The sequence below is a fragment of the Gobius niger genome, assembly GCF_951799975.1.
Source record: "Gobius niger genome assembly, chromosome: 21".
NCBI lineage: Eukaryota > Metazoa > Chordata > Actinopteri > Gobiiformes > Gobiidae > Gobius > Gobius niger.
This window is the reverse complement of record NC_136872.1, coordinates 7,267,535-7,277,249: the sequence shown is the minus strand read 5'-3', so window position 1 is coordinate 7,277,249 and position 9,715 is coordinate 7,267,535.

Sequence of the window (9,715 nt, the reverse complement as noted above, 5' to 3'; positions counted from 1 at the left end):
GGCCTGTTCCTTTTACCCCCGCCTTCACCCAGTCTATTTACTCCAGTTAGACATGACACAAATCTCAAAATGTTGGTACTTCTTTGTTGCTTTTTTGTTGCACTTTCATTGCGCCTTTTCTTCTCGTTCTTGTTGCTATTTTGACACTTCTTTCAAGAAGCTTTTAGATTTGGGTAAAGTGGGGAAAAAGTGCTTGGTTCAGGTGGGGGTTAAGAGGTTAATTAAATGAGTAAAAACATTCATTTGTTCCTAACACATTTCAAACAAAACGTTTCTGTAACGTAAAGGCCACAACTGATTTCTTTTCTCGTAGTGTTTTGTTCTTTACATTATATAGAAATACCTTTGTGAACGGTGGGTCTAGTGTTTCAGTATTGCTCCTTGGGACAAACGTTTCGACATGTGCGTATAAAGTCCTCCCTGTGAATGCTATGTTTGAAATATGTTTGGAAATCTTAGTGTAACCCCCATAATTTGGGTCAATTTATTTATTATTGGCTTTCTTTGTTTTATTTTTAATTGCTACAAGTGTCCCTGTAAAAACACCAAAATCTCAGTCATCAATGTAGTTACACTTAAACGCCAGTAGATGGAGCCAGACTCCATAGTGTAACACGTGTTTTACGCAAGTGAGTCAAGGAAAGAAGAAGGAAGAGCCATGGATCTTGCTCTTGTTCGTCCTTTTGTTTAGAAAAATAAGTCTAAGTTGAGGCTTTCGTTAAACCTCCAGTCCAATGAGACAGAGAGGATAAATATCTGCAGTGAAGAAATTCTGAATCTTTGAGTACATCGAGCAAGCTAATGTTGCTAAGCTAATGCTCATGCTAATTCAATATTTTATTTTTGATGTAGCTCCAGTTCCTGCTGGTAATCAAGACAAGGTTATTTTTTTAGTTCTGAATTTTTGTCATCAGTGCAGATATTTTTTGGTGAGGTTGTTTGTATGTAGTGAGAATGATGACATTTTATTTTCTAAAGGAACAGGCCACAGTTTTTCCACACTGAGATATGTTCTTACCTTAGTTTAGACGAGCTGATGCGTAACTGTCTGGTCTTTGTGCGTGCGCTCAGTCACGTAAGTAGACGAAGACGTTAGCATTTAGCCTCTCCCAGCATATTCACAGCTCCAAACTGGGGTGAAGTTAGAAGCTATGTGAAAAGTTACACGATTAAAGTCTAGTTACGCCTTACACGCCCTTGTTTTCCGCTGACAAAATCGACATGTTTCATTTTGTGTAACGAGACTTTGGATCATGTAACTCATAGGTCAAGGTCAATCATCACATGCGGCCGGCAAGATGATTTAATGTGGCCCTTTGAGGAGCATGAATTCCTGAGCGTGTCAAAAAAAAAAAAGTAAGATATGGAGATCAGGATACAAACAGCATATTAGAGCCACATGGTAAATGGTCAGTCTGGAGTCAGTGGAGTGAATGAATAATGACTTTATGTAGCACTTTGAGAAACATTTGACACAGGCTGATGAAGAACAACAAGTTATTAATGAGGCCACAGTTCTTCCGGCCCGCGACCCGCCGTGGGGGCTGAATTTGAGCCCACGACAACTTCGACACCCCTGTTACTTTGCACGTATTTAAATAGGGTCACGTGGTACCTTGGTAGTTTCTGACTTCACCCCAGTTTGGAGCTATGAATATGCTGGGAGAGGCATATTTATATGGCTAAATGCTAAAAACATTTGCTGAGTACACGCACAAAGACCAGACAGCTACGCATCAACTCGTCTAAGCTAAGGTATGAACATATATCAGTATGTAACAACGGTGGCCTGTTCCTTTAAGACTATTACTGTACACAAGAAAGGTCATTATGTATTTTATGTACTCATGAAAAAACAATTGGAGACTATTCTTCATTCTTCATTTGAAACTGTTATGTTGTAATGACTTGTTTACTGTGCATATGGACAGTGATCATGACGTAGTGATTTATAAATATGCAGGTTGTTTTTTTGAGAGACCCATTCAAGTGGAGGACCTCGAGCACAAACACTTTACTCTTGCTAAAGTGAAATAACAGTGGAAACAACATTTGGCCTTCGACCTTCTTTGGCCTGAAAGAAAACGTTCTGAACCTGCTCTACGTGACCACACCATTGTGTTGCACTCCAGCTGTTGGCAGTTGTTTCTCATCATAGCGTTTCAATGTGTAGCCAACACCACAACACAAACCGCCGCAGAGATGGAGCTGAACTAAACCCACACTGGCGGCTCCGCCAGCCAGTAAAGCACTTCATTTGGGAGTCATTAAAAGCCACGAGAGAAATAATTGGAGTTCTGATGCGGCCCGGGGCGTCGTAGACCTCATGCGACGACTGTTTTGCTCCGCTCTCAGCTTGTCAGGAAATATGTTCATTAAAAACAAACGCAGTCCTTTCCCCCGGAGCAAAACAAGCTGTACGGCGGCAACATGAGGTTTCTCTGTGACCTCTGACCTTCATAGGCTCACCCCAATCATGTCTGTGCGGAAGAGTTTTAGTGCCTGCTATTGTAATCAGTCAAGGCACTCTCTAGTTACGTTGTCCGCTACGTCCTATGCTTTTGATCAGTGTCTGTTGTGCCGAGGCTTTAGCCAAACGAATATGTTCAACATCCCAGGAAGAAGTGGTTTGTACAGTTGCAAGAAGGAAATTCCTTTTGTAACACTTTTGGATAAGGTCGGAAAACGCACAGCACATAAATAACAATAAAAACCATCTTATGCTCAACAATATCACCATGAAAAAAGAAAATAATGATAGATGTGTCCAGTTTCCGGGTAATTACCCCATAATTACCCAAATTACACCAGTCAAGTTATGAGTGAAGTCTGCAGAGATGAGACACCGCCAAAGGATGAAGGAGAGCGATTGGTTGATATTTTCAGTCAACAAACACACCCAAGATAAGATAACTACTATATTTACTGCCCGACAACGGCGTCAGTTTAATATTTTAGAATACAAGAAAAAAAGAAAGAAGATGCAAACAAAAGTGGAAAAACATCCCAACTCCCACCCCCACCTTCTACACTTACAATGGAAAAACAAAGCATTGCCTGCAGTAAGTCCGCCCTGTCCCCAGTGCATGTTGGGGTCCACCAGGGCTGCACTTTGTCACCAGCTCTGTTCATCGCTTTTATGGACAGAATTAAGAAGGTACAGCGTCCGGTTTGGGAACCTCAGGTGACCAAGAGGACCACATCGCACCCCTAGAGATAGGGTGAGGAGCTCAGCCGCCTGATAGGAGCTCGGAGTAGAGCCACTGCTCCTTCATGTCGAGCGGAGCCAGCTGAGGTGGCTCGGGCATCGGTTTCGAATGTATCCTGCTCACTTTTCTCAGGACGTGTACCGGGCATGTTCCATCGGGAGGAGACTCTGAGGAAGACCTAGGACACACTGGTGGGATTATGTCTCTAAAGTGGCCTGGTGCTGCTTCCAGATCTCCCCAGAAGAGCTGGTGGAAGTGTGCGTGGTTAGGGAAGTCTAACTCAAAACAAGCCTGTTCAATACATTAAACTCAGGACCCTGAAACTGTGCACTACACCCCTGTAAAACTGCGACAAAAACCATAACAAAACATTTCCATTGATTAAAGTCTGTCGTCAAAATGAATACAGTTTCCTCTGATGCATGGACACCTCAGGCAGACCTCACACAGAAAGCGGCGTAATAAGCCTGTGGACTGGGGCAAACCTGTCGCAGCTTGTTTTCCGGGAACAATGGCTGTGTACAAGGAGCTGCTGAGATCATGTTCAAGGAGGCAAAACAGGAACCTATTGGTCAGAAGACGTCCTGGTGCTGACAGGAGATACTTCAGACCTGTCCTGAGACATGTCTAGGAGATCATTAACCTGCCAAACAAATGATTGAACTCCATTAGCTGAGTTATTTCTCTCTAGAGGTGCCTTTGAAATAGAAGGACCAAGGTTTGGTTCTCAGAGTTTATATTGGTTGCTTGATAAGATACCCAAGCACTCAAGTTAAATCTCATATCAATAATACATAAAACATTCCTATAGTTAGTAAAATACAAACAATCAAAACCCACTAGTCACCAATGTTGTTCTATCACTGGGTAAAACTACTTTCTTAACACTTCTCATAATGATTTGTATAAAATATAAAAGCTTCCTCGGCTCTTAAGTTTAAGAAAGAAAGTTTCAGCTTATTCATTTACAACAATATCCAGTTAACCTCTTACCACCCGCCTGAACTGAATGCATTTTCTCCACTTTGGCTACAGGCCACTGTAACGCCTCTTCCCATTTTTTTGCCGCCTGTTTGTTTTTTTGCAGCCCTTTCATTACCTTTTAGTCACTTTTTTGTGGCTTTCTGTTGCATTTTTGTCACTTTTTTGTTGTACTTTCATCACTTTTTTGTTAAGTTTTTGCCACTTTTTGGCTGCACTTTTGTGGCTTTTTGTTATATCACTTTTTTTGTTGAGTATGTCACTTTTTTGCAGCACTTTCATGACTTTTTTGTTGAGTTTTGTGACTTTTGGCTGCACTTTTGTGGCTTCTTTTCACTCCTCGTGTTTGTCTCATTTTTTCAACAAGCTTTTAGATTTGGGTAAAGCCAAACTGGAGACAATGTGCTCAGTTTCAGGTGGAGGTTAAGAGGTTAATCTGGGTCATTTCAGAACTAAACAACCGTTTTTGACGATGATGGAAAACATCAAAAATCCTCAGTCCCGGACACTGCTATTTGCTACATAGTTTCAATTTCAGTTTCAATTTCAGGGAGCAAGGCTGTCACAATTAGCCTGATGGTTTTTTCACTTAACTAAACTATACTGAAGCTTATAGAGCTTTTAAGTTGGCTAAACAAGTCACTGAAATGGTTTTTACATTCCTGAGAGGCTCCACGTTAAAAAGAGCTCTCCTCTGCAGATAACATATCAGGTCACAGATAATGGGACAGAAGTTGCCGAGTAGATCAGGAGCCCGGGGTCCGGTCAGCGGTTTGCAGTTGATCCTCGTCCTGTCTACCAAGAGCGTCACATCGCAGTCACAATACGATACTACAGATGTTCAGACGTGACTGCAGTGAAAGGCTCAAACCACCGCTGAGCTCACCTCGGATTAACCCCTCCACGTCGGGGAGAAGTTTGACATTTCCTCCTCCTGACATGTCATTCAGTCAGAGGTTTAGCATCTGCTGAGTGAGAGCCAGCAGGAATAATAACAGGCTGCTCTCCACGTTCCTGCAGTATTAAGCCCAAAGGCTGGAGGTACAACACGCGCTGATCCCACCTTAAACACGACGGCCCCTCGCTTATCGAGATCCCGCTCTCAGCTCAAAACACACGGCGAGTACAGTCAAACCAAGTCAGACCTCCGCGCTTTTTTGTTGCCATTTTGACGCTTGTTGTAACAGTCCAAACTGGGCCATATGGAGAATAATGGGCCTGTTCCGTTGATGGTTTTCAGGATTCCACAGAGCTCCTTTTACAGAAAATTGTTGACCAAGTAGCCTCGTTTTGTACATCTGGTTGCAGGTCTTCCCCTTCATCATACCTTTCTTCCCAAAAACTCCAAACCACAAATCAGTGCGTGGCGGCGCTGAGGAGAATGCGATGCGTCACGTAACAAGTGCCTGTTTTTTTTTTCTTTGCTCCACAGCTGGGAATGCCTCTTCCATCCATTGGCAGCGAAGGCCTCTTCTTCTAATCTTAATAATGACAGGGTCTCCGGCAGCCAGCAATTTTCGACACGGGAAAGAGGCAACAGGAAGGACCGTGACATTCTCTTGGCTCCAGTCCAGCACCGCGGCTCAGTCTGGATGCGAAACGGATCTTCGATTGTGTCTTTACTGCCGTAGCGTCAGTCATAGGAAGGGTCGATGACAGCGAGCAAACATTGAAGTTGGTGACAGAACTGACGGACAAGGTCATGTGTCTAGAAAATACCCCTAGGTCTTCAGATACTATCATAATAAAAATGTAGTTATGCAATATACCAGTAGAGGGCGCGGTACAGGCTTCAATCTACTGCAGCCAGTCCAAATGAAACTTCATGGCTTACTCCGTGTGACGTACATCAGTGTGTGGGCTGTCATTCTGAGCGGAGAACTGAACATGCAAGACTGCGATTATCCAGGCATGTTTTTGGATGAGAGAGGAGAGAGCATTTTGACACAGCCAAAAAGCTAAACCTCTCGGCTTCATTCAGTTCAATGTGTCGGGTTCTCAAGAGTTTGCAACACATCATTTCGGCACTCCAATGGCCACCACAACAAACTACTCCTGGCTAATAGCTGGCAGCTGTCGTTTTTGTGTTTGTTTTAACAGCTTCTCTTCCCTCTGTGCCGGCGGAGGATGTATCCAGCTGTTTTATTTGCAACCGTACTATTTCAAGTTAAAAAATGGTAGAACACCAATTTTAAGGTGGATACAATTACTTCAAAAAGTCTGAGTAAAGCGTAATATGTAACCTTTAAGTGAGCAAAACATGATAATGTTGATTTTTGATAAAGCAAATGACAGTACCCTGTAATAAATAGGACGAGAGGACATGTCCTTACCTGATCTGCTCACATCTGGGCCGCCCGCCGCCTCTCCTCTACCTGTCCGCTCTGCTCAGCTTTCAAACTCCAACTAGTTCATTCAGCTCCTCGATCCCTCCTCAGCGTCTAACTCCACCCACGAGGAGCAGGGCAGCAGGAAGACAGCACACTGGACGCCTTCCTTTGCTTGTTTCTGTTCTGGGATTGGAAGGAGAGGGGGGGGGGGGGGGGGGGGGGAGCACAAAAATCTAAAGACAAACACAGGGCTGGAAGATCAAAGTGTTGACCAAAGTGCCCGGTGGTTTTCGCAGCAGCTTTGTCATTATTGAAGGAAAGATAAAAGGCTCAAAATGCTGAAGTGTAAAGAAAAGGCAAGAAGGAAAACAGACTTTATCGGAGTTTAAATTGCCGGATCTGGGAGGTCACACTCAGGTCTGGAGCGCTAGAGCAAGTTGTTAACAAGCTGAAGGGCCCCTCAGAGGCAATGAAATGTGCATGTATTGGAAGATGTGTTTTTTTAATTGCAAAAAAGTAAGTTCCATTTATTATTTTACCATTTGATTAAGGCTTATTACAATGCAGTACAAAACACAGCGTCTTCAAATACTCAAAACATCACCAATGACTATCACCATGTAGTGCAGAGTGTGAGGGGTCTGTGGAGATCTGGGCTCCTTCCCTCAGAACTCTGGAGTCATAGATGGTTCTGAGTGAGTCCTGCTCCTGACTGATGATTTTATTGCTGATTTGGATTATTTTATTGAACATGTTGCAGTGGGTGAGAGTGAGTGAACCAAACCAGACAGTGATGTTGAATGTGAGGATGGATTCAATGAAACATTTATAGAAAGAGGCGAGAATGAGCTGGTGGACTTGGAGTTTGAGATGCTTATGGAGAAAAAAAGAGGCATTGTTGACATTTTGAAAAGATGTGTTCAACGCTGAACACATCACACAGTTGGAATGTGAGTTTATGGTCAATTATGGAGTCCAGTTCAGTTTTCAGTTTGTTTGTAGTGTCCATGATAACTGTGTTGTTTGAATACTTGATGTAGGTTATACCTGGGGTGGTGCTCCTGCAGTCGCTTGAGTGCAGAGAGAAGAGAAGTGGAGAGATGACTGAGCCTTGAGGAGAACCAGTAGATATTGTCCTGACAGCACTGAGGTGGCCGTTCACTCAGACCCTCTGATCCCTCCGCGTGAGAAAGGAAAGGACCCAGAGGCTTACCCACATCAGCCACAAACATCACATAAACATGTATTTATTGCAGTTAAAAGCAGGAGTGCAGATAAATACTTTCAGTGTCATATGCAAGGGTAAAAAAAACTGTTTTCAACCTGGATTTGAACATTGTCAGAGTTGAAGTCTGTTTCACATCCTCATGAAGCTTTAGCCTCACCGTGTTTAGTCCTGACTCTGGGGACCACCAGGAGACCCCTCCCTGAAGTTCTCAGGGCCTGAGATGGTTGATTTGGCTCTAACATGTCAGAGATGTACTTTGGTGCAAAACCGTGAATATGTTTTTTGCCACAAAGTTATTTTTATGTGCACCTTACTTTTAGCGGTGATCTTAAGTCCCTAAATCTGACTGGATAGTACTGTAGAAGCGTAGCCGCTTCCCCGTGTGTGTCTGGTGGCCTCAGCCACTGTAGCTCCTGCTCTGAATATCTGCTATATTATAATATCCAACCAACTTCTCCACAGTGGGCCACCTTACGATCACTATTTTGGGCCTCTGACTTAACTCTAGAGTCTAAAAATCACTGTGACCCATGTGACAATACTGAGCTGGGTCACATGTTTTTAACCACGCTGGTTTGTATACATCTGCACTAAAAAGTGGAAGCCTTGTCAGTGCATTGAGCACTGGAGGCTCGGCCTGACCCACTTGGCCTTTTTAAGGAACAGGCAGAGCAGACTCGGGACCATTACAATGAATGGGGCTGAATGCGACCCACTAATGTCGAATTATTAAATCTATGGTCCGCTCGAATAGGGACTGCACACTTGTTCCAATTGGAGCCCATCACCATCGGATTAGCAGGTGGTAGATGATAACAGCAGCAACAAAAGAGCAGATGTATTTCAAGTTTATACTGAAAATAAAATCACCCAGTTGTACCTCACGTTTTCCCTAAGTTTGGAAAATTAATAAATAAGTCTGTAGCAGGAAAAAAAGTTAACATGTTCCTAACATTTCTTTCTTTTTATGGATGGGGCTTATTTGGCCAAATTTCCGTTATCAACAGCTCCATCTGGTGGCCAGGTAGTAGAACACAACAAGAGTTATTTGACGTTCCCTATAAAGAGGAGATTATTGGAACGAGATGATAATTTAATTAAGTCTCATAGCCCCTAAGAAGTTAGTTGGTCAAATAGTGAGACAGAAAAAAAACATTTTAAAAAATAATAAATTAATAAAAAATCATTTCTATCCAATCCAGTAATCAAAGGAGTGAAATAAGCCGAAGTGTCCTGTGCCGGGAGATGAGGTCCCTCACCATGTCAGCCTGGGCCGACCACATGGACGATGTCATCTCCCGGGTGGCAGGCGCTGGTCATGAGGCTTTGCCTGGTTTTTATCAACCATTCAACTTTTTATTGAAGTCACTTTCTCAGATGGACATAGTATGGCATACTTCTACCACGAAACAACTTTACCACAGGAAAGAGTGTGTCTTCTATCTTGGATCTGAGTGCCGTCTTCCTTCTCACTGGAACCTGCTCAGACTCAACCACACCATGAACAGAACGAATATGAGCATTCATTTCATTTGAGTTATTGTTGAAAAGTGACTAACGTCACTGGGAGCAGGATGTCTCCAGCTCGTTTCCATGGAGACTGAAATAGGTTGGGCACATCATCGGTATAAAGACCAGTGATATCTTATGTAGCTTTTGTTTCTGTTCAAGAGAAATAAAAACAAACAAGAGCCTCAAGTACAAGTTATGGGAGTGGTTTATTCCAGAATGCAGGGTGAGGACAAACGTGAAAATCAACAAATCCAACACATTTGGAGAAAAATCTGAAATCAATCCATGAATCTGAAAGTCCTTCTGCTCCACTGTCCCCGTAATCCAGGGGACGCCGTTCACAAATACACGTCAATAAAGAACACTGGACATGAGAGAGTATATACAAAAACATGTGAAGACAGATCAAGAAAACCAAAGGTACTTTCTGTTACAACATCATTAGTGCAAAAATA